The sequence below is a fragment of the Eutrema salsugineum genome, unplaced genomic scaffold (assembly GCF_000478725.1).
Source record: "Eutrema salsugineum unplaced genomic scaffold, Eutsalg1_0 scaffold_7, whole genome shotgun sequence".
In the NCBI taxonomy this organism is placed as follows: domain Eukaryota; kingdom Viridiplantae; phylum Streptophyta; class Magnoliopsida; order Brassicales; family Brassicaceae; genus Eutrema; species Eutrema salsugineum.
In genome coordinates this window covers 9,850,860-9,877,608 of record NW_006256486.1, presented here as the reverse complement: position 1 = coordinate 9,877,608, position 26,749 = coordinate 9,850,860, and the positions used below count along the sequence as shown (strand labels likewise).

At 39.8% G+C, this 26,749-nt stretch overlaps 2 pseudogenes; both read right to left on the bottom strand.

The window, feature by feature from the left end:
* Positions 1-302: 302 nt before the first annotated feature.
* On the bottom strand, positions 303-403 carry LOC112083215 (annotated as a pseudogene).
* An 8,660-nt stretch (positions 404-9,063) lies between these two features.
* On the bottom strand, positions 9,064-9,164 carry LOC112083214 (annotated as a pseudogene).
* Between the last annotated feature and the right edge of the window lie 17,585 nt (positions 9,165-26,749).

Genomic DNA, 26,749 nt, shown 5'->3' with positions numbered 1-26,749 from the left:
CGAACCATAATGAATTTGAAGTCAAGCCTCAAATCATCTCTTTGGTGAAACAAAACCAGTTCCATGGAGTTCCTTCCGAACATCCAATGAATCACATTGAACTCTTTGAAGAAATCTTCAGCATGATGAGGACAAACCAAGTTCCAGCAGACTATCTAAAGTGTAAGTTGTTCCCTTTTTCATTAGCAGACAAAGCTCACCATTGGTTGAAATCTTTGCCTGCAGGATCGATTACAAATTGGGAAGAATGTAAAACCACTTTTCTGAACCACTACTATACTAAGTCAAGGTTGAACTTACTGAGACCCAAGATCTCAAGTTTTCAGCAAGGACCGGCTGAACCTTTCTATGAAGCCTGGGAGCGTTTTACAGAGTATGAACGTGACTGCCCTCACAATGGATTTCCCGGATCAAGCCTGCTGAGCACATTTTACAGGGATTTGCAACCAAAATACAAACTTTCACTTGATACAGCCAGCAAGGGAGATTTTAGACAGAAGACGATAGCACGACGAATAGCCCCCTCATTGAAAATTTGGCTCAAGCCAATAGCAATGATTGTCCGGAATACAATCGATCAACGAAGCCGACTGGAACGGATAACAAGGATATAACCGAGTTGAAGAAAATGATGATCCAGCTTTTAAAAAGCCACAATTGCCCAATCCATGCTTGTGAGACCAACAATGGCGTAGAAGACGAAGGACCCTGTGATACCGATCACACCAATCCAACCTTTCAGGAAGAAGAAATGAATTATGTAGGAGCACAAGCACCATATCTGAATCACTTCAACAATGGTTTCAACAACAACTTACGGAATGCAAACTACAACAATCTCTCTTACCGCAATCCAAATGTGGAGAATCCTCAAGACCAGCATTATCCACCGCAGCAGAAACCCTTCCAAAACAAGTTCCATGGTGGAAATTTTGGAGGGACTGGAGTTTTTCAACCGCGACAACCATATAACTATCAAGGTACAGGATTCAATAATCAATTTGGACGGCAGCAGGGAGTTACAATGAACAAGCTAGCTTCATAAATCGGAAGACTTGAACAGCCCATCCAACAGCTTGTTATGACAAACGAGAAGGCAGCTAAAGACATGAACGTGAAAGTCGACTGTATGTACAATGACTTGAACGGGAAGTTTGAATCTTTATCTTCTCACGTCAAAAAGCTAGACGTCCAAGTTGCCCAAACAGCTGAATCTATGAAGAGATAAAATGGAGCTGTTCCCTAGAGAGTTGAAGACAACCCCAAGAGATTTTTCAATGCCATCACCACACTGCCCGAAGAAGGAGTTAAAACCGACGGAGAGGACAAGGAAATCCCATTCTTTATACCTCTCTATAAGAGTGTCGATGCAAAGCAACCACCATTTAAGGTATCTCAACATTCCCCGCTTCAAAGGCTCACAATAGCTGATGACCATGGACGTTTTTCTTTCCAATGTTTCATTTCAGGAATCAAGTTCACAGACTGTCTATGCTATTCCGGAGCCAATGTCAACATCATGTCTAAGACATTTGCCAAAAAATTCGGGATAAAGACCTTAAGGACATCAACGGTTAAGGTGATCTTTAGAGATTCATCTCAAAAAGATATCGAAGGGGCAATTCATGTCATGCAACTTGTTCCAGCAGATTTCCAAGTTCTGGTAATTAATCAAGACAATGAGAGACCACTTATATTCGGGCGACCGTTTATAGTTACAGTAGGAGCAGTAATCGATCATGCAAACCGGCATGCTGTCTTTCTGAACGTGGACCGCAAAAAGTTTTATCCCGCTGTCCCAGACGATGCTCTAAACAAAGGAAAGCGGCCAAAGGAGAACGACAAGGAGAAGCCAGGACCTTATGTGAAAATCAAGATCATCATTCCACCAGATTCAACAGAGTCTAGTGAGGAACAGATCCAAGAACTGATCGAGAATACAAAAAAGGGTCTTAAAAAACGTTAAAGTCCAAAAGAAAAGTAAAGAAAAGAAGCTGGTGCTACAAGAAGAAGAAGCCAAACCTCCAGCACCCGGAAATGATAAAGGCACATCAAGTGTAGTGCCACTTCATCCAACCTGATCTTTTAAACCTAAGTCGAGCTAAACGACATAAAACAAAAGCGCTTAATAGGAGACAACCCATTTAGGTACACTTTCTTTTAGTTTTCTTTTTGCAATTTATGTTTTCTCTTTCTTTTTAGTTTCAGGTAATCTTATAAAAAAAACACAAAAAATCAGAAAAATATAAAAACCCAAAAAGAAGGAGAGGTTTTTAGCTGGTCGGCCCGGCAAAAACCTAAATGATGAACGCAGGCCGCAGGCCGCAAGAAAATGGGCTGCGCTCGCGACCAACCGACCCCCAGCCAATACATGATCGACCGCGGCACCATAAATGTGACCGTGGCCGGACCCTTGTTCACCGCAGTCACGCGTCTCCTGACCGCGGCCGTTTGTCGTTGAGACAGAATCTCCGATTCCTGTTACTTTTCAGATATTCCCGATGATTCCCGACTATTCCCAGAACATTCACGGGACAGCTCCTTCCGATTCTCCATAAGTTTTAATTCCCAGTTACATAACAAACAAGTAAGGTAAGTTTTCGTAAGCTTTTGAATTCTCGAAAATTTCCCGTTTTTGCCACAAAAATGCTTTTTAAAGAAACGAAACACACTTTTGGATCAAAACTCATTTTTCTCTTCTCTTCGGAAAGACTTGTAGATTTAGGAGATTTGACATCTTTTTCAATTCTTAAGCTTTTTAAGGAATTCTTGAACTAAACCTCACTCTTTTTCAAAGCTGATTTCGAATCTATCATCAAATCTCTCTTTTTCAGCAAGATATGAAGCTCAAACTCCCCATTTTTTAATTGATTTTGGAATTTGTGGTTTTCTTAAAAAACTCAAATCTAGGTTTATTAATGGTAGAGATAGCTTAAGAACAATAGATTGTCTGGAAATCGATTTTAAGACCTGGTTTAAGAGGAATTGAGAATTTTGAAATTTGAATTTTACATGCTTTTTGAAATCAAATTTGGACTAGTAAAGTTGATGAATTTGATCAAATCTTGTGTGATTAGTGATTACTATTAGGTAACCTATTGATTTGGCATGGAAATTGCTCAATTAAATCAATTTTTAGAAAATTTCTATGTCAAAAACATCACGAATCCAAATCTGGTCATGAACTACTCGATTTTTTGAATTGATATCAATTGTGCTTCCTTGTTGTTTTAATTAATCTCTTGATACTCTGATTAGTGTCCCTGATGGTTAATATGTTAAACTCAGCATCCATATTCAATCTTTTTCCGAGAATTACATTGTCTTGTAGGAAATCGGAACGAACCAAGTCTCGGAGAAGCCGTCGCACCGGTGACAGCTCCGAGGTGATACCCGATGATAGTACTCTTGGAGAATACATGCTGAGCCTAGCTAGAACGAGAACAAAAGGTTGAGTGATGAGGCTGCCCCAACACTCAAGAGAAGCCCATGCGATTCCTGAGCCACCAAAGATCAGATACATTGGGAAGGAGATTAACCCAAGAATTGATTATGCAAGGCGCTTCAAGAAGCTGTACATCAAACCAACTCCCTGCATTGATTATCATACACTTGAGATACTTGGGATTAGAGAAGATGTCATCTGGTACATCGATGCACTTAGGCTGAGACCCTACATGGAGCTGAATCTTTCAACTTATGCCGAGCTAGTTTGCAAATTCTTAGCAAACTGTCACCCTTTACCACACAAAGAGGAGGAGCCCCAGAGCATCTGACGGTGTTTTATCATTCTCTATCCACGGACAGTCCTAATTACTCACCATTTCTGCACTCTGTGAAGCTCTTAAGCTTCCATACACTGATGACATTCATCTCGAAGAAGAACCTGATTTTGACTTATGGAGAGAGATGGGTCATAGCGTCTATGATAGCGGGAGATCCAAGTCAGCCCTTCTTACTCATCCCGCAGTGAGAGTTGTGCACAAACTCTTAGCACACACGATTTTCTCTAGAGCCAACACAGGATGTGTTCTGAAGACCGAGATCATAACACTTCAGTCACCATTTATGGACAACCCTCGACTTGCCTGCTTGGCTTGGATCATAGCACATGTTTTTATTCTATATTTTATTTGACATCTGATGATCTTTTTGATATTATATATTGTAAGAATAACATTTGCTAAGTAAATGTGTAAATGACTTGCAAACTAATATTCAATAGTATGTAGAGTCTTGTCTAGGAAGTTAAGTCTGTCAAGTCTGTTAAATTGTTCAATGTCTAGACTCATTTCTATTGATATGGAGGATTGTTGGAATTATTTTTTTTTTTAAAATATAAATATTATATAAGTTCGCCATCCAAACTGAGAACCAAAAGTAAAAAGTCAAATCAAACCTAACACCTAATTTTCCATCTGGCCTACGGAGGAATCGGTGCGAAGACAAACTGTGGACCGCTAAGCCCACAGCCACCGGTCGCATGTGCCGAATCACCAACTCCCACTAACCCCTACAGCGTACAGTGCTTTCCCACCGAATTACCTCGTCGGTTCCGCTGCGTACCGCGTCTCGTAGCAGCGTCGGTAAACCCATGGCTCCTTTCCTCTGATCTCTGTCGACCGTCCTCCAGCATCACAGATCTGCAGAGTAGTCGATAGTCAGCTTTCTTCCGATCTCCACCGCCATCCTCTAGCAGTATGGATCAACGAAATAGTCGTGAGTCGGATCCACCTCTGCCACACTCAACACCGATCCACCCACGCCTCGCACTGCCAGAGAAGAATAGATCTTACCTCTTGGTTTCACTTCAATTTACCGGCCAGATAAAGTGCACAAACCCAATAGCTCAACGACAGCAACTGTCGCCAAGCCTACAACAGACCCACAAAAGCACCGCCGAGACAAACCTCCACGAGTCACCACCGACGGAAAACCCTCGCCGAGCCGAGACACCAGATCTCATCAACTCGCGTGCAGAAACCAGAGAGAGAGATTGGGCTCGACACAGGCCACCAGAGGAGTAGGTGGCAACGCCAGCCAACAAGAGGCGACGCACCACCGCCACTGCGACCCCAGCGACACGTCGGAGTCGCACCGCCGTCGAGGAAGAGGCCATCTGAAAAACCCAACGAACAGCACTTGGACCAAAACGAGACACTGGGAAAAGAAAAAGAGGAAAGGGACAAGGGAGGGGGCCCTCCCCGATGGTGGCGAGGAGCACCGGCCGCCGGAGAGGCAAGCAGCGCTGGTAGCTGTAAAGTTTTCAGGGCGAACTTTTCTCTGTTTCGTGAAATGGAGACCATTGTTGGAATTCATTTTGGACAAATGGTCTAAGACCATATTCTAGTGGCATTTTCGAGGAACTCAATTGTCAGAATGACCGGATATTATTATTATTGAATTCTTTGTTATGAGCACTATGAGATAGTATATTTATATGTCATAAACAGAGTAATTTGAATGAGAAATATAGTTCCAAATTGGGTAACTTGATAAGCTTGAAAGATTTAAAATCTCATTGGATATTTAGCTTTGATTTAGGGTCTGACTTTGTTAATTGGAATTTATGTCCATGAGCTTATTTTTAGACCAAACTTTAGTTGATCTGTTGTGTTTGTTTAAGCACAAGAAAGCAAATCTATTTGTGCAGTTTATCATTGAGTTTAAATTGGTCAAACTATAATATACTCTCTTTACTCTTGTGATCAATATGAAAATTAATTCTCCATTATGACAACTAGTTGTGTACTGATACGTGAGTTAAAGATTCAAAGTCTCCATCATGGCACAATTTCAGTTTTGTTTTTGGAAGCTATAAACAAGACATGAGCTATTCATTTGAGAGACAGCTTTATAAGAAAAGGAAAAACCAACAACACATCAAATCCCTCGCCAAATCTTTTTATTTGTTTTGAGTTTGAGAGTAAAACACAGGAAATATCTAAGACAATAAAGACTAAGTTTGAATAAGGAAGAAACAAGAAAGAAACTCTTCTTCTCCAGGCCAATACTTCAAGTGTTGGGCCTCTGTTGGGTCAGCGAACGAGGGATATGATGTGAGCCGTTTGTCTCATTAAAAACCTCCCTTTGGAAAACCCATTGGGACAAAACCAAAGGAGAGGGAAAAAGAGTGCAAACGGGTCACATGCCCATTCACTGATCATCTTGAGCCTGTATAGAAACCAATGCGGCTTGTATAGCAACTTCTCCCTCCTGGCTCAAGACATTAGCTCGTCTTCAACCGGTTCTAAGCATAGCTCTTATAGCTTCCTTAAGTTTCTTGCTCCTTGATCGAGTTATTGGACCGGCTGGCATCTCCAAAGCTTCTTCTATATCCGGTTCTTCTTGTTCTTCTAGTCCAACCTCTTTAGCTCCAAGTTCCAAGTCCTCTAGGCTGTCCATGATCGCATCAGACAGTGTTGCGTTTGCCCAAAATCAACGATAAGATGGTATGCAGAGGAAAAGGACACATTCAATTGCATTGAGTGTGATAGATTTGCGTTTCAGGTGTGCTACTTAACCTCAAAAGGTGAGATATAAACATGATAAGCACATCCTCACTCTTTCTTATGGGGAGGAGACAAATACCATAACACATTGGTGTGAGGCTTTCAAAAGAGAAATAAATCCAAAAAATGTGGTTTATAAGTGTGATGAGTACCGTTGTGTCACGCTACACATCAAATGTTTGATTGGGTGGGAATTATACATGAAGCATGGTTAATCGTTTTCCCACTTCAACAATATACAAGTAGGTGTTTTGCCCAACAGCCATCATACTCGACCTATTTGCTCCACATGTGAGAGGCATTGTTCAGACAAGATAGTTTTCCAATGTTCTGGATATATATCTTGTTCTTGTATAAACTATTTTCGGTACAGAGTAGCCGATGCAATAGCTTGATGCTCGTTGCTATTGTTGTAAGAAGTATCACTGAAATATTGACTTACCAATATTGAATATTATGTTTTTTTGAGATATTTTCAAGGAAATTTACTCCAAGAAGTTATTTGCTTTGTATCAGGATGATTCTTGAATAATTGGTTTTATTTATTTGTGTATGTGTAGGAAACACACAACGGTTCTCAAGGTTCGACCCATAATTTTCTATTTGAAATCCCTTTTTGTGTGTTCACCGTATACAGTATCTTATTTACTTGGCTGAAACTGATGGTATTATTCAACAGTGAAAAATTGCTGCACATGATCCAATAAAATGGTTGTGAAGATACAAAATGTGTGAGCAATACAATGTTTTTTTATCGCTTTTGAGTGTCCAAAACACAACTCATTGACGAGACTAGACTCCACAACCATGACATAAATCTAAATCTAACCGCATCTCACATTGGTTTTTTGCAGAAGTTTCTTGCGCGTCAATTCACATTTTGAGGCACTGAGTGACAGCAAATTGGTTAATCGATAACACAAAAAGAATTATTTCCATAAGGATTTTTAGTGAAAAACTGATAACACCATATTTTGACTATTTTTATGGATCACTTTTCAGGTAATTAGGGAGAAAGATGTGCAAATTGAAACAAAAAGACTCTTTTGGATAAATTTAGACCGTCAGAACTCTCATGGACCTTCTCACCGTCTAATCACCCTCAAAATTGGGCAATCAATAGAAGACTTAACCAGCTTTCAAATGCACTTGGTTTGGAGACATTCCAACGGTTGGATCTTAAGATATTTCATTTGTCAAGGAGACATTTGAAGACAGCCAGCAAACCACGCGATCGTGGCCAGCAAACCACGCGATCGCGGCCAGCACCAAATCCACCGCGGCCAGAGCCATGCGACCGTGGCCAAACCTTCATTCCCGACGGTCACACCTCACGCGACCGCGGCCAGACATCTCCGACTTAAAAGCCCAATTGGAATTTTACTTGTTTCATTTGCTTCCATTAGATTTTCTACTTGTTTTTTAGGATATATTTATTTGCTTTCTTTAGTTTTAGTTTAATCCGTGACAAACAATAATCTCTTTAAAACCGATTTAGTCTAGACGTAAACTTAGAAACCGTGGAAAAATACTAGGCATACAAATCCCTGTGGATTCGATCCCTAAGTACTACAACTGATTAGCTGTACACTTGCGGCTTTCATTTGTTTTTATTGAGTAAAATTTGTTCCCTCACCTCGTAGCACATCAAGTTTTTGGCGCTGTTGCCGGGGATTTATTTCGCTGTCATTTTTATTTTTCTTGTTCTAATTTCTGTTCTAGACATTTGATCTCTAGTTCCTTCTTAAGTTCCTGAATTATCTCTCCCTTCTTTTGTTTTTTTCTGAATTGCATGAATACCAAGCGCAGACCAGTAGAAAACATTCTAATTCTAGACGAGATAGACAGACACGAAAGAGAACTTCGAAGACTTAGATGAACGCAAAGAATGGCCGACGACGACCAGCCTTGAGATCCTGTTAACCGAAATTTAACCATGGACCAAGATGGGTCCGAACATGGTGAAAATGAATAGAATGATCACAGAAAAGGTGAAAATGCTCGAAAAGATAGAGAAGAGAATCCCTCCAAGAAATTCTCAAAACCGAGAGAGAGAAGAACACGAAGACCTCGATGCACCTATCAATGCAGCTGATGGTAACAACCAGGAGATGTATCCGATGGGCGCAATAACCGCCCTGTTCAGCAACCAAATCAACACCGGAGACAAGCTAGGAACCATCGCATAGCTGATTTCGACGCACCTACTCAAAATTTTCAAAATCGATCTGCAATTCAAGTACCATTCCCGAACCATAATGAATTTGAAGTCAAGCCTCAAATCATCTCTTTGGTGAAACAAAACCAGTTCCATGGAGTTCCTTCCGAACATCCAATGAATCACATTGAACTCTTTGAAGAAATCTTCAGCATGATGAGGACAAACCAAGTTCCAGCAGACTATCTAAAGTGTAAGTTGTTCCCTTTTTCATTAGCAGACAAAGCTCACCATTGGTTGAAATCTTTGCCTGCAGGATCGATTACAAATTGGGAAGAATGTAAAACCACTTTTCTGAACCACTACTATACTAAGTCAAGGTTGAACTTACTGAGACCCAAGATCTCAAGTTTTCAGCAAGGACCGGCTGAACCTTTCTATGAAGCCTGGGAGCGTTTTACAGAGTATGAACGTGACTGCCCTCACAATGGATTTCCCGGATCAAGCCTGCTGAGCACATTTTACAGGGATTTGCAACCAAAATACAAACTTTCACTTGATACAGCCAGCAAGGGAGATTTTAGACAGAAGACGATAGCACGACGAATAGCCCCCTCATTGAAAATTTGGCTCAAGCCAATAGCAATGATTGTCCAGAATACAATCGATCGACGAAGCCGACTGGAACGGATAACAAGGATATAACCGAGTTGAAGAAAATGATGATCCAGCTTTTAAAAAGCCACAATTGCCCAATCCATGCTTGTGAGACCAACAATGGCGTAGAAGACGAAGGACCCTGTGATACCGATCACACCAATCCAACCTTTCAGGAAGAAGAAATGAATTATGTAGGAGCACAAGCACCATATCTGAATCACTTCAACAATGGTTTCAACAACAACTTACGGAATGCAAACTACAACAATCTCTCTTACCGCAATCCAAATGTGGAGAATCCTCAAGACCAGCATTATCCACCGCAGCAGAAACCCTTCCAAAACAAGTTCCATGGTGGAAATTTTGGAGGGACTGGAGTTTTTCAACCGCGACAACCATATAACTATCAAGGTACAGGATTCAATAATCAATTTGGACGGCAGCAGGGAGTTACAATGAACAAGCTAGCTTCATAAATCGGAAGACTTGAACAGCCCATCCAACAGCTTGTTATGACAAACGAGAAGGCAGCTAAAGACATGAACGTGAAAGTCGACTGTATGTACAATGACTTGAACGGGAAGTTTGAATCTTTATCTTCTCACGTCAAAAAGCTAGACGTCCAAGTTGCCCAAACAGCTGAATCTATGAAGAGATAAAATGGAGCTGTTCCCTAGAGAGTTGAAGACAACCCCAAGAGATTTTTCAATGCCATCACCACACTGCCCGAAGAAGGAGTTAAAACCGACGGAGAGGACAAGGAAATCCCATTCTTTATACCTCTCTATAAGAGTGTCGATGCAAAGCAACCACCATTTAAGGTATCTCAACATTCCCCGCTTCAAAGGCTCACAATAGCTGATGACCATGGACGTTTTTCTTTCCAATGTTTCATTTCAGGAATCAAGTTCACAGACTGTCTATGCTATTCCGGAGCCAATGTCAACATCATGTCTAAGACATTTGCCGAAAAATTCGGGATAAAGACCTTAAGGACATCAACGGTTAAGGTGATCTTTAGAGATTCATCTCAAAAAGATATCGAAGGGGCAATTCATGTCATGCAACTTGTTCCAGCAGATTTCCAAGTTCTGGTAATTAATCAAGACAATGAGAGACCACTTATATTCGGGCGACCGTTTATAGTTACAGTAGGAGCAGTAATCGATCATGCAAACCGGCATGCTGTCTTTCTGAACGTGGACCGCAAAAAGTTTTATCCCGCTGTCCCAGACGATGCTCTAAACAAAGGAAAGCGGCCAAAGGAGAACGACAAGGAGAAGCCAGGACCTTATGTGAAAATCAAGATCATCATTCCACCAGATTCAACAGAGTCTAGTGAGGAACAGATCCAAGAACTGATCGAGAATACAAAAAAGGGTCTTAAACAACGTTAAAGTCCAAAAGAAAAGTAAAGAAAAGAAGCTGGTGCTACAAGAAGAAGAAGCCAAACCTCCAGCACCCGGAAATGATAAAGGCACATCAAGTGTAGTGCCACTTCATCCAACCTGATCTTTTAAGCCTAAGTCGAGCTAAACGACATAAAACAAAAGCGCTTAATAGGAGACAACCCATTTAAGTACACTTTCTTTTAGTTTTCTTTTTGCAATTTATGTTTTCTCTTTCTTTTTAGTTTCAGGTAATCTTATAAAAAAAACACAAAAAATCAGAAAAATATAAAAACCCAAAAAGAAGGAGAGGTTTTTAGCTGGTCGGCCCGGCAAAAACCTAAATGATGAACGCAGGCCGCAGGCCGCAAGAAAATGGGCTGCGGTCGCGACCAACCGACCCCCAGCCAATACATGATCGACCGCGGCACCATAAATGTGACCGTGGCCGGACCCTTGTTCACCGCAGTCACGCGTCTCCTGACCGCGGCCGTTTGTCGTTGAGACAGAATCTCCGATTCCTGTTACTTTTCAGATATTCCCGATGATTCCCGACTATTCCCAGAACATTCACGGGACAGCTCCTTCCGATTCTCCATAAGTTTTAATTCCCAGTTACATAACAAACAAGTAAGGTAAGTTTTCGTAAGCTTTTGAATTCTCGAAAATTTCCCGTTTTTGCCACAAAAATGCTTTTTAAAGAAACGAAACACACTTTTGGATCAAAACTCATTTTTCTCTTCTCTTCGGAAAGACTTGTAGATTTGGGAGATTTGACATCTTTTTCAATTCTTAAGCTTTTTAAGGAATTCTTGAACTAAACCTCACTCTTTTTCAAAGCTGATTTCGAATCTATCATCAAATCTCTCTTTTTCAGCAAGATATGAAGCTCAAACTCCCCATTTTTTAATTGATTTTGGAATTTGTGGTTTTCTTAAAAAACTCAAATCTAGGTTTATTAATGGTAGAGATAGCTTAAGAACAATAGATTGTCTGGAAATCGATTTTAAGACCTGGTTTAAGAGGAATTGAGAATTTTGAAATTTGAATTTTACATGCTTTTTGAAATCAAATTTGGACTAGTAAAGTTGATGAATTTGATCAAATCTTGTGTGATTAGTGATTAGTATTAGGTAACCTATTGATTTGGCATGGAAATTGCTCAATTAAATCAATTTTTAGAAAATTTCTATGTCAAAAACATCACGAATCCAAATCTGGTCATGAACTACTCGATTTTTTGAATTGATATCAATTGTGCTTCCTTGTTGTTTTAATTAATCTCTTGATACTCTGATTAGTGTCCCTGATGGTTAATATGTTAAACTCAGCATCCATATTCAATCTTTTTCCGAGAATTACATTGTCTTGTAGGACATCGGAACGAACCAAGTCTCGGAGAAGCCGTCGCACCGGTGACAGCTCCGAGGCGATACCCGATGATAGTACTCTTGGAGAATACATGCTGAGCCTAGCTAGAACGAGAACAAGAGGTTGAGTGATGAGGCTACCCCAACACTCAAGAGAAGCCCATGCGATTCCCGAGCCACCAAAGATCAGATACATTGGGAAGGAGATTAACCCAAGAATTGATTATGCAAGGCGCTTCAAGAAGCTGTACATCAAACCAACTCCCTGCATTGATTATCATACACTTGAGATACTTGGGATTAGAGAAGATGTCATCTGGTACATCGATGCACTTAGGCTGAGACCCTACATGGAGCTGAATCTTTCAACTTATGCCGAGCTAGTTTGCAAATTCTTAGCAAACTGTCACCCTTTACCACACAAAGAGGAGGAGCCCCAGAGCATCTGACGGTGTTTTATCATTCTCTATCCACGGACAGTCATAATTACTCACCATTTCTGCACTCTGTGAAGCTCTTAAGCTTCCATACACTGATGACATTCATCTCGAAGAAGAACCTGACTTTGACTTATGGAGAGAGATGGGTCATAGCGTCTATGATAGCGGGAGATCCAAGTCAGCCCTTCTTACTCATCCCGCAGTGAGAGTTGTGCACAAACTCTTAGCACACACGATTTTCTCTAGAGCCAACACAGGATGTGTTCTGAAGACCGAGATCATAACACTTCAGTCACCATTTATGGACAACCCTCGACTTGCCTGCTTGGCTTGGATCATAGCCCAGAACCACCCTAGAAGCTATAAATACCCCCTTTAGGTCATTCCTAACGGAGTAGAGACAACATAAGATAGAAAGAGAGAGAGATTCACAAACCCTAGAGAGAGGCTGCCGTTTTTGAAGGAGGAGCTGCCGCAGGAGTGCATCATCGCGCCTCTGCCGTCGACTCTGTTCTTCGTTTTTCTTCCTTCTTTTCTTGAAATTCCTGCACTTTCAATTTCGTTTATGATGCTTTGTTACAATATGTTTGAGTAGTTACCCAGTTGGGTTTAAAGGGATTGTTCAAAGGGAATTTCATGTGTCTTTCCTTATGAATCAATAGATTTAGGATTTATAATCTTCTAGATGTTCTTCGTGTGCCTTTAATCTTACTGCGTGATTCTCTGCTGGCCACTTAGAAGCCGATCTGATATGATATGTTACGAAAGCTTTCATTGATTGTCTGAAGTAGGGTGAATTGAGCAAATTATTCTATAGGAGTGGAAACCTACCAGTAGTTGAGTTGTGAATGTTGATGAGTCTTGTTCTGCTATTGCATCTTCTCCCTTCCAGGATCAGAGTGGAAACCTACTGCTCAGGGTTGCGAGAGATAGTTGTTTAGTACTGCGAAAGTAGGCTATTCATACTTTCGTGCCTCGAGTTCTAGAACATACGTAATTGATTACCTTTATCACTTGTTTAAAATCAACATAGCCTATTCCATGTATCCCTGCAAATTCCCCTTGATGCCCAACGTTTGTCTCTTATTGTTTACAACCTTTGATTTATTAGCTTGTTCCTGCTTCCATTCGCCTCTTGTTTAATCGCTTACTGCTTGCTTCTGTTTGCTTTCATTTTTGTTTGCTTTTATTTGCTTTGCTTTCTAGTTTAGATTTAGTGACAACCAAAAACCCAAAACCAAAACCAAAGCCTACTTAGTTCTAATCTGATTTAAGCTTTGCCGTGAATTCGTACAGAAACAACTAAGTCTCTATGGATCGATACCCTAAGTACTACAGCGCATATCTGTGCACTTGCAGACATTTAGGGGTTATAAATTTAAAACCTGAAGCTTAGTAAAATGAAAACAAAAAACCCCGCTTTTGCTCGCAATCAAGTTTTTGGCGCCGTTGTCGGGGACTTTGATTTGTTTCGTTGCGAATCCCAGCTTAAATCCATTAGAACACTTGTTTACTTTTAATTTTTCTTTTGAATTTTTCAGGTTTCTCTGCAATGAGAGACCGGTAACATGTTCCCGGGACTCTTGGTGATCCACCATATCGTGTGGATGGTGATCCAAGCGATGATGGCCTGACTGACGACGAGTTTGAAGAACCGATTTATGATGACAATAAGCTAATCGGATCGACAAAACATGAAGATGATGATGAACTGATTGGAAGTTTCGATTCACTCGAGAAATTCTTGGGAGATCGAAGAGCTATTCAACCAGCCTTACCAGAGGATGGCAAAACCGAAATTAAGGTACCCTATATCCATTTAGTTCAACAAAATCAATTCCATGGTTACATTTCCGAACACCCTATTGACCATATTGAGACGTTCGAAGAATTATGTGCAACCATTACAGCAAATGGGGATTACCACAAGTGTAGTCTTTTCCCATTCTCTTTGAGAGACAATGCCAGCAAATGGCTAAAATATTTGTCACCTGCTTCACTGAAAATGTGGGCAGCATGTAGAACTGCTTTCTTAAATCATTTTTATACTAGAAATCGTTCCAACCTCTTAAGGAACAAGATAAGAACTTTTAAACATAAAGAAGATGACGATCTTTTAGATACTTTGGAAATATTTAGGGAATACCAAAGAGATTGTCCACACCATGGGTATACCGACGAATACCTGCTGGGTATCTTCTATCGCGGTATAACTCCAGAGTTACGACACTCTTTCGACACAGCAAGTAATGGAGACTTCTCAACTAGATCTGTAGAAGATGCTCATGTTTTCATCAAAAAATTTCGCAAACAGCATCGGTAATCAAGCAACCTTTGGTAATTCTGCACTTCCCAAGAAGAAAGAGGAGATCTCGGAAGTCATAAAGTGTTTCCATCACATAATGATTCATCTTGGATTGCAACAACCAAATAAGGTACACAATACGTATAACTTTGACGGCTGGGACAACCCAATGGATTCTTATGATCAAGAGATGATGAACACTGCAGAAGTCTACCAAATTCAGGATTTTCCATTCGTTTCTGATCACCACGGGTCCATTCATCCGGACCGCAGCAAACCAAGCTTTCACCGCGGTCGTGATGATGCTGACCGCGGCCAAGACCTGTTTCACCGCGGTCGCGAGCCTTCTGACCGTGGGAAACCATCTTCCGAACTTGTCTGGAAACCACCTTCCGAACCAATCTTGGCTATTCAATCTAATCCTGTTTCATATCCTAGTTTTCCTTCTTCTGAAGCTGAAAACCTAAACAAAAGAATTCTAGAGCTTGAAAAATCTAGGTCTCTAGAGATTAGTGATCTTAGATCTGAACTAAAAACGATGCAAGAGGATTTCAATGAAAAATTTTCCACCCTCTTTAGCCTGATGATCAAAACTAATTCTAAAAACTTAGATAAATCTGAGGAGGAGCCAAGTGAAAATTCTTTCGAGAGCTCAAGTGAAGCAGATCCCTCTGATCATGTGAAAGCTATCACACTTAGGAGCTGATTAGCTTACAAAGAGCCTGAATTTCCTAAAGATCCCAAAAAGGAGGAAAAGGGTAAGGAAAAGGAGAAAGAAAGAGAAAGAATCACGGTAGAAGATGTTGAAAAAGAAGTGGTAGGAGAGAAGGATGGAGAAGAAGTAAGAGAAGATACGTCCAGGGAAATTCTCGGAGAAGACCCAATTCCACCTCCACCAACTCGTGTCTATAAACCTAAACCTCCATATCCTAGAGCCTTAAGAGCCCCGAAGAAGGATAAAGAAAAAGCTAAGCTGAAAGAGTTAATCGATCAACTAAATGTGAGATTACCTTTCGTAGAAGCTTGTGCTATGATTTCCGCTTTAAGAAAATACATGAAGGTATTCTAACAAATTCTTTAACTATTGAAGAAGGCGTTATGATGATAACCCATGAATGTAGTTCTATCCTGCAAAGCCGAATCCCTGAAAAGAAAAACGATCCTGGAAGCTTTGTACTTTCATGCACCATCAATGATGTAGCTTTTGAGCGTGCTCTCTGTGATTTAGGTTCTAGCATAAACATGATGCCTCTTTCAGTAGCAAAACGTTTAGGACATCACACTTTCCAGCCTACTAAGATTTCTTTAGTACTAGCTGATCGTTCCGTTAGACAACCTGTAGGTGTCTTAGTAGATGTTCCCATCGAAATCGAAAAATGTTCCATACCAACCGATTTCGTAGTTCTAGCTGATCGTTTTGTTAGACAACCTGTAGGTATCCTAATAGATGTTCCTGTAGAAATAAAAAAATGTTCCATACCCACCGACTTCGTAGTTCTAGAACTAGAAAGAGAACCTAAGGATCTATTTATTCTTGGACGACCATTCCTATCTACAGTCGGAGCCATAATCAATGTTCCTGAAGGAAAAATTGACCTTCATCTAGCCGGTCTAGTTATGCAGTTTGACATGAACAAAAGTTTCGATAAACCAACTCAGGATGGCAAAATTTGTTGGGTTGATGAGTTAGACGGAATTATTGAGGAAGTCTATGAAGATCTGCTTCTAGACGACCCTTTAAGTGTCACGCTTTCATCCGCAAAAGATGAACGCAATTTCCTTGAAAAAATTTCAAGTGAGTGCGCACGTATGCTTGAGAAATCCGAAACTTATAGGAAACCTCTAAACTATCTAGATCTTAAGGACAAAACAAACATCCCTTCACCTCCTAAGACACTTCTGCAGCAATTAGTGATCCTTGGAGCGAGCTTAAAGCCCCTAAAGTCGAGCTTAAACCTCTTCCCGTCGGACTTAAGTACGCTTTCCTTGGACCAAATTCTACTTATCCTGTCAAAATAAACTCTGGTTTGACGGAAGAAGAAACCACAATGCTGTTGACTGAGCTGAGAAAGCATAAAAAAGCCTTTGGATATTCACTTGATGACATACCTGGAATCTCTCCAGATCTTTGTATGCACAAGATTTATCTAGAGGATAATGTTAAAAACTCAATCGAAAGTCAAAGGAGACTGAACCCTAATCTCATGGATGTTGTCAAGAAGGAGATTATGAAGCTTTTAGAAGCTGGAATAATCTTTCCTATCTCAGATAGCACTTGGGTTAGCCCAGTTCATGTTGTTCCGAAGAAAGTAGGAGTCGCTGTCATTAAAAATGATAAAGATGAAATGATCGCTACGAGAACAGTAACTGGACATCGTATGTGTATCGATTACCGGAAACTGAATGCAGCAACTAGGAAAGATCATTTTCCACTTCCCTTCATAGATCTAATGCTAGAAAGGTTAGCTAATCACCCTTACTATTGTTTCCTTGATGGGTACTCCGGATTTTTCCAAATTCCTATTCGGCCGGAGGATCAAGAAAAAACGACATTCACTTGTCCATATGGCACGTTCGCTTACAGACGTATGCCTTTTGGATTGTGTAATGCACCTGCTACCTTCCAGCGGTGCATGATGTCGACCTTCACAGATTTTATTAAGGATTTCATGGAAGTGTTCATTGACGATTTCTCTGTCTATGGATCTTCTTTTGAAAAATGCCTAGGCAACCTTGGTAAAGTTCTGCAAAGATGTGAAGATAAGCACTTAGTATTAAATTGGGAAAAATGTCACTTCATGGTACGAGACGGAATCGTGTTTGGGCATAGAAAAGGAATTGAAGTTGACAAAGCTAAAATCAAAGTCATGACCAGCCTACAACCTCCCACAAACGTAAAAGGAATTCGTAGTTTCTTAAGACACGCAGGATTCTATAGGCGCTTCATAAAAGATTTTTCTCAAATAGCTAGACCTCTTATGTGTTTGCTTTGAAAGGAAACGAACTTCGAGTTCGATGATGAGTGCTTAGCCGCGTTTCACAAGATCAAAAAGGCCCTTGTCTCCGCGCCAGTCGTGCAAGCACCTGATTGGGAACTTCTATTCGAAATCATGTGCGATGCAAGTGACTACGCAGTCGGAGCAGTGCTTGGACAACGAAAAGATAAGAAACTGCACGTAATCTACTACGCAAGCAGAACTCTAGACGAAGCTCAATGCAATTATGCAACAACAGAGAAAGAACTTCTAGCTGTCGTATTTGCATTTGAGAAATTTTGTTCTTATCTCGTAGGATCTAAGGTCATAGTTCATACTGATCATGCTGCAATCAAGTATTTAATGTCTAAGAAAGATGCTAAACCTCGGTTGATAAGATGGATCCTCATACTGCAAGAATTCGAGATCGAAATTCGAGATCGGAAAGGAGCAGATAATGGAGTTGCAGACCATCTTTCACGAATTCGAGTTGAAGAAAGATTGCCCTTAAATGATAGTTTGACAGAAGAAAACATCTATGCAATAGATACAACCCCCACCAATACCAGTGCACCACCACGTCAACTCATGCGAAGATCAGATGCTTTCAACACCCCATGGTTTAGGCACATAGCAAACTACCTAGCAGCTGATGTAGAACCACCTCAATTTTTCGGTTATAGGAAGAAAAAGTTTCTGAAAGATGTAAGACATTATTTTTGGGATGAACCCTATCTCTATAAGAGATGTGCTGATGGATTATTTCGAAGATGCGTGGCTGAAGAAGAGATGGAATGAATTTTATTCGGATGCCATTGCTCGTCTTACGCAGGACACTTTGCAACCTTCAAAACTGCTTCAAAGATCTTGCAAGCAGGTTTCTGGTGGCCTACTTTGTTCAAAGATACTCAAAGTCATATCGCGATATATGCCAAAGGATGGGCAACATAAGCAAAAGGAATGAGATGCCTCAAAATTTTATTCTCGAAGTCGAAATTTTTGATGTCTAGGAAATAGATTTTATGAGACCCTTTCCTACTTCTTTTGGAAACCAATGCATCTTAGTAGCAGTAGACTACGTCTCTAAGTGGGTTGAAGCAGTCGCCAGTCCCACCAATGATGCAAAAGTTTTCATGAAGCTGTTTAAATCTGTAATTTTCCCGTGTTTTGGAGTTCCTAGAATTGTGATAAACGACGGAGGATCGCATTTCATCAACAGAGTTTTCGAGAACCTTCTTAGAAAGAATGGAGTTACACATAAAGTTGCTTCTCCATACCATCCCCAAACTAGCGGTCAAGTAGAGATCTCAAACAGAGAAATCAAGTCGATCTTGCAGAAAACAACTGCAGTTCATCGCAAGGATTGGTGTACAAAGCTTGACGACGCATTATGGGCATATCGAACAGCATTCAAAACACCATTAGGAACAACACCATTCAACCTAGTTTACGGAAAGGCATGTTACCTTCCAGTAGAACTCGAGTATAAGGCGCAATGTGCTATTAAGGAGATGAACATGAACCTGAAAACATCCGGAGAAAGAAGACTACTTCAAGTTCACGAGTTAGAAGAAATCCGACACAATGCTTACGAAAACTCGAAGATCTACAAGGAGAAGACTAAATCATATCACGGTAAGAAGATTATTCATAGAACTTTTGCTCCTAACGTAAAGTTCTTCTTTTCAATACTCGTCTTATACTTTTTCCAGGAAAATTACGTTCAAGATGGTCAGGACCCTTCACGATTAAGGAAGTCAAGCCATACGGAGCCATTGTCCTGTGGGACTAAACCGGCAATTCATTTACAGTGAATGGACAGCGTGTAAAGCCATATCTAGCTGAAGAAACAGAAGACGAAAGAGAAGTGATGTTTTTGATTGATCCATCATCGGCCAATGATGAGATCAAGGAGTGTCACGACCCCGGTTAAGTCTAATCGAGCAACAATGTCAAGCTAACGACTTGAAACAAGCACTTGGTGGGAGGCAACCCACTTGGTATTTTATTTATTTCCCTTTGACCTTTATTTTCTATTTCCATTGCTTTGTTTTTGTTTCATTTAATTTCAGGTATTCAATAAGGAAGAACAAACACAAAAGACGAGCAGCACTCTCCAACACGATAAGTTCATTTAAACATTTCAACTTTTCTATATTCTTTACCATTCTTTCCGAGATTTATCACACTGAGGACAGTGTGAAATAAGTTTGGGGAAGGATGTTCATCCATTACTAATGAAATTTGATTTGTTTTGAGTTTGTTTTGGAATAATAATTTTCAAAAATCGTTTTCAAAAATCGTTCTTCAAAAAAGTTTTCAAACTAGGAACACAATAAACAATACTATGATGAATTAGACCAGTGTGCTTCTACGCTATTTCCTTGTTTTTTGCTCTTTTTGTGATTTAGGCCTAGACTAGGCGGTAGCTAGAATACTTGCATTACGAAATCCCACCAGAGGACTTCTATTCATGGAGATTCTTTCTGACAGGATATACTAGCTCATTTTATCTGGACTTAATTTTGACTTAATTTTCTCATTGAAGCGTTAGATCAGGGAAACGAATCATATATTCAGGACTCCTTTACCATTTTACCAGTCTTTGTTGATCCTGAATGGCTAGTTCATCTGTAGCTAGTTTCCCACCAAACCTAACCTCTTTCAAACCACATGCACTCTTGTTTTTCATTGTCTTATATGCAGATATGTGCGAAAACGTTAGAGAGAAAGAGGATCAACGCGGTTTTCAGTCACTAAGACGAAGACCTGCGATTTCATTGGAATGATTCAACAAAAGGAGAAAAGTCAGCTTGCCTTGGAAAAAACATCAAAATCTTGGTACAATTTCATCCCTTAGACTCTCTCTATAAAAGGTTATTTCCCCTTTCAAAAAAAAAAAAAAAGAAAAGAAAAAAGAAAAAAATATGAAGGGAAAGGAAATAAAAACCTTAGAGAGTTTAGGAGGATTGAATTCTAACCTTGAGGCAAACTTGATCTGATTTTATGGAGTTTTGGAGATTATCTTTATGATTCCTGAAATAGATCTAAGTCTGGGGGAACAGCTGTTTACAACAAAAGAGGAAGAATATGCAACAACATTTGGTAAAGGAGAAGTGACTGAAAATTTGTGGTCATCAACAGGTCCTTCTCTCTCTTGCGGTTTTGCATAATATCTAGCATCCTCCAGATCTTCAGGTAACCCGAAATGCTTAAACTCCACCACTTAAATAGCCTTCAATGCCAAACGCCGTCTACCCTGAATAATGTCTTTGATGAGAATCCACTATTACACTTAGTGAATGTAGAGAGCTAGTTGACTGGAAGTTAGATCTAAATGTGTAGATTTTCGTATGACGGATTAACGGACTAGTTTTACTTGTATTTTGGTGAGAATTTTCTAGACTGGATCCAAATAGATGTTTCACGATAGCTTATGGTTTAGAAGGACGGTCACTGAGATATTGTTTAGTTCCTGCGATTTTTAAAATTCTTTCCTGACTTAAGTTTGTTTGAGGACAAACAAAGAGGTAAGTCTGGGGGAGTTGATAACACCGTATTTTGACCACTTTTATGGATCATAATTATATCTTATGCAGGTGTTTTAACTCTTTTTTCAATGGTACTTAAGGTGTTTTCAATGTTTTAGAGTTTCAAAAGAGTTTACAGGAAACTTGGGCAAAAGATATGCAATTTGGAACAAATGAGCAATTTGGATAAATGCAGACCGTCAGAAGTATGAGAAGCGATGAAGACCTTCTCACCGTCTGATCACCCCCTAAATTTGAGACAACATAGAGGATCCAACCAAACCAGCTTTCTAATGCACTTGGTTTGGAGATAATCCAACGGTTAGATCTTCAGATACTCCCGATGCAAGAATGACAAAAAATACAGTTCTAGAAGAGAGCCATGTGCCAGGACCGCGGCCAGCACCTATTTTCCCACGGGTAGAGCCACCGCGACCGCGGAACTTGGTCATTCACTTTCCAGACGACTTAATTAAAGCCCAGGTCAATTCGTTTAGTATTTTTGAAGCCCTAAGTGTCCAGAACCACCCCGGAAGCTATAAATACCCCCTTTAGGTCATTCCTAAAGGACTAGAGACGACATAAGATAGAAAGAGAGAGAGATTCACAAACCCTAGAGAGAGGCCGCCGTTTTTGAAGGAGGAGCTGCCGCAGGAGTGCATCATCGCGCCTCCGCCGTCGACTCTATTCTTCGTTTTTCTTCATTCTTTTCTTGAAATTCCTGCACTTTCAATTTCGTTTATGATGCTTTGTTACAATATGTTTGAGTAGTTACCCAGTTTGGTTTGAAAGGATTTTTCAAAGGGAATTTCATGTGTCCTTGCTTATGAATCGATAGATTTAGGATTTTTAATCTTCCAGATGTTCTTCGTTTGCCTTTAATCTTACTGCGTGATTCTCTGCTGGCCACTTAGAAGCTGATCTGATATGATATGTTGCGAAAGCTTTCACTGATTGTCTGAACTAGGGTGAAATGAGCAAATTATTCTATAGGAGTGGAAACCTACCTGTAGTTAAGTTGTGAATGTTGATGAGTCTTGTTCTGCTATTGCATCTTCTCCCTTCTAGGATCAGAGTGGAAACCTACTGATCAGGGTTGTGAGAGATAGTTGTTTAGTACTGCGAAAGTAGGCTATTCATACTTTCGTGCCTCGAGTTCTAGAACATACGTAGTTGATTACCTTTATCACTTGTTTAAAATCGAGATAGCCTAGTCCATGTATCCCTGCGAATTCCCCTTGATGCCCAACGTTTGTCTCTTATTGTTTACAACCTTTGATTTATTCGCTTGTTACTGCTTCCATTCGCCTCTTGTTTAATCGCTTACTGCTTGCTTCTGTTTGCTTTCATTTTTGTTTGATTTTATTTGCTTTGCTTTCTAATTTAGATTTAGTGACAACCAAAAACCCAAAACCAAAACCAAAACCTACATAGTTCTAATCTGATTTAAGCTTTGCTGTGAATTCGTACTGAAACAACTAAGTCTCTGTGGATCGATACCCTAAGTACTACAGCGCACATCTGTGCACTTGCAGACATTTAGGGGTTATAAATTTAAAACCTGAAGCTTAGTAAAACGAAAACAACAAACCCCGCTTTTGCTCGCAATCATATTGCACTGGCACCGAGGAGCACCGAGTTTGCTTACCTTCAGCATCAGTCCCGAGACTGTGTAACGGAGCACGCCCACGATGGACTCTGGGACCTGATGAGTTTTTGTACCTTGTCTGCCACTCACTATCGGGCAATACATAGTGGTTAAGGCGAATCACGACGCAGCTGCAGCACGTGCTCACTATCAGCCATCAGTTTCCACCGCCATACTTCATCATCTACATCATCACGCACACAGTCTGACCTAGAGCGCAGAGTTGAGAGACAGGAACGAAGTTTTGAGCGCGTCGTCACCTTCCTGCAACAGCAGCACCAATTCGAGGCAGACACATCAGAGGAAGAGTGATTGATCAGCACTTCATCGTCATGTCACCACCATCACGGTTCTATCATCATTTTCTTTTGTTTTTTTTTTTAAGACTATCTCCCTTTCCTTCACCATCTTCTCACCAACTTTTTCACACTGGGACAGTGTGATTTAAGTGTGGGGGACGATGTCTATCCGTACTAATCATTTTCTTGCTTTGTTTTTAAAATTCAAGTACTTTTTAAATTTTAATATGTAACCTATGCGACCTGTAGTATTTTTCAGGAATTTTTGACATAAACCTATGATGATTTAGACCTGCACGCATTTACACTACGCATGATAGCTCATTTGTGGTTAGCATTAGACTAGGCGGTAACAAAAAGTACTTGCACTACAAACTCCCACCAGAAGACTTCTATTCACGGAGATTCTTTCTGACAGGACACACTAGCTCATTTTATTTGACCTTAATATTGATATCTAATTTTGTCATCATTGATTATAGGCAGGCATCAAGACATACATCAAGGATGTTTTTTTCCTCATTTTTACCACTCTTTGTCGTACTAGGTGGCCAGTTCATCTTTATCTGGTGCCATACCCTAAACCCAAACCCCTTGCTTTCAAACCTCACACATTCTCTTTTTAGTTTATATCAGCAGATATGTGCAAAAACGTCGGAGAGAAGAGGAACGACGCAGTTTTCAGTCACTCAAGAGGAATACTGAATATAATTGGGAAGGAAGAGTATCAGAAACCTTATCAAGCTTTATATTGCCTCAGAGAACTTATTCTTATTGGTAATTTCGTGCTCTCTATGACTCTATAACTAAAGGTGTTTCCTCTTTCAAAAAAAAAATGAAAGGAAAGGAAACAAAAAGCCTAATGAGTCTTAGATTGTCGAAATTATTTGGAGCAAAAGGCAACCACTGTTCATATATGGAGCTATGGTTTTGAAAGATTGACAAAAATCTAAGTCTAGGGGAGTTAGAGGAGAACCTGACGAAGAAGACCAGAAATATATGGCTAGAAGAAAGTGACTGGAAACTATGGATATCAACAGTGTCACTCTCTCTTGCGGTTGTGGATAATATCTTGCATCCTCCAGATCTTCAGGTAACCCATAAACACTTTAAGCTTTACCCCTAAAATGAACCCTTTTGATACCTAGCCTAGATCGCCTTGCTTATAATTTCTTTGTTGAGAACCACCAAAATTTTAAATGAATGTTAAGAGCTAGTTGACTGGAAGTTAAATCTAAGTGCAATAGATTTCCGCATGACAGATTAACGGACTAGTTATGCCCGTATTTTTAGTGAGAATTTTCTAGGTTATCCCCGATTGATGCATAATGATTGATATTAGTCTAGAAGTTTGGTCTCTGAGATTTTGCTAGTTCCTGCGTTTTCAAACCTCTCACCAAGATTTGGTCTTTGTTTTGTTTGAGGAAAAAAAAGTCTAAGTCAAGGGGAGTTGATAACACCGTATTTTGACCATTTTTATGGATCACTTTAATATTTTTTGCAGGTGTTTTTACTCCATTTTCAAAGGTTTTCAAAGAATTTTTATGTATTCGGATTTTAAAAGACTTTTCAGGTAATTAGGGAGAAAGAGGTGCAAATTGGAACAAAAAGACTCTTTTGGATAAATTGAGACCGTCAGAACTCTCATGGAGAGACGAAGACCTTCTCACCGTCTGATCACCCTCAAAATTGGACAATTAATAGAAGACTCAACCAGCTTTCAAATGCACTTGGTTTGGAGACATTCCAACGGTTGGATCTTAAGATATTCCATTTGTCCCGAAGACATTTGAAGACGGCCGACAAGCCACGCGATCGCGGTCAGACATCTCCGACTTAAAATGCCCATTTCTGAAGCCCAAGTAATTTTCCAGCCCCAATTCCGGAACCCTACAGACTTTGGGGTATTGAAGACTATAAATACTTGTCATTTAGGTCGTTTTTAGACATCACCTTTCATTCTTTTACAGAAACTTTTTTTCAAGCCGTTTTATGCGATTTTAGAGAGGATTCTTCAATTCTGAGTTCATCAATAGAGAAGCTTTCTTTCATCTCTTTTCTTTACTGTTTTTGATTGCTTTCATCAAAACCAATGATGATGTAGACCTTAGCCATGGCTGAGTAGATCCCGAGTTGAGCATAGGGTTCCTGAAAGGGGATCTCATAATCGATTAAGACATCTAGGTTTTTTAAATCTGGGATTTTAAGTATGTTCTCCATTTATTCTCATCTTGTATGCATGTATGCTTGATTGATAACCTCATATCTGATCTAGATAGTTAGTGTTGCAAAAAATTTCATTAAGTATCCGACCTAGAATGAAATAGGCAATTTTTCCGTGGAAGAAGAATCCTACCTGCGACGAAATCGTGAGTACTAACATGTCGTGTGCAGCTCTTGCGTTTTCTCCCCTCTAGGGCCAGAGTGGAAACCTACTAGCCAGGGTTGCGAGAAAGAGTTAATTATGATCAAGACGGTGATGTAGTCATACCGCCAAACTCTAGCTCTAGAACCCTAATATTTCGATATCCATCAATCCCAATCTAAAATCACTAGTGTTGAAACCGATTATGATACCGATTATGATCCCTGTAGAGTTCCCGAAAGTCCAGCGTTTTTAATCACTGTTTACAAACCAATCGATATTCACTTGCTCTCTTAGATCTGCATTCTATTTGTTTTAGTTCGAATTTTACTTGTTTCATTTGCTTCCATTAGATTTTGTACTTGCTTTTTAGGATAGATTTATTTGCTTTCTTTAGTTTTAGTTTAATCCGTGACAAACAAAAATCCCTTTAAAACTGATTTAGTCTAGACATAAACTTAGAAACCGTGGAAAAATACTAGGCACACAAATCCATGTGGATTCGATCCCTAACTACTACAACTGATTAGCTGTGCACTTGCGGCTTTCATCTGTTTTTATTAAAAGTAAAACTTGATTCCTCACCTCGTAGCACATCAAAATCCCTCAACTAAGTTTGAATCGGATTACGCTCCTCAATTATTTTTGTAATGTCAAAACAGAAAACCACTCCATGAATGTTGAATTTAAACGGAGCATTTTGTTTTGTAGAAAAACTACACACATACATACCAAAACGAAATGATTTTTATCATGAACAACAAGGTTTTTGAAAATCAGATTATAAAATCTCCAAATTAAACCTAAGCTCTAAAATTCCAAATTCTTAAACCTAAATTCAAGAACCCAAATTTTTGAAAGTGTGATTCTATGTAGTGTTTTTGGCTTGGAAGTCCGTTGGGTCAGATTGTGAATGGTTTGTTGTGTTAATTAAAACGAATATAAGAAATAAATAAGCCCTCCAATTGAGAGAAATAATTTCGCCAATTGGGAGGAAAAGGAGAAAGAATCGCAAATATGGAGCTTTGGAAAAAGATAAGGCAACAATTTTTCTTTGATTTACTTAACATCTTGTTCTTTTTCTCCGAATCTCCGATGA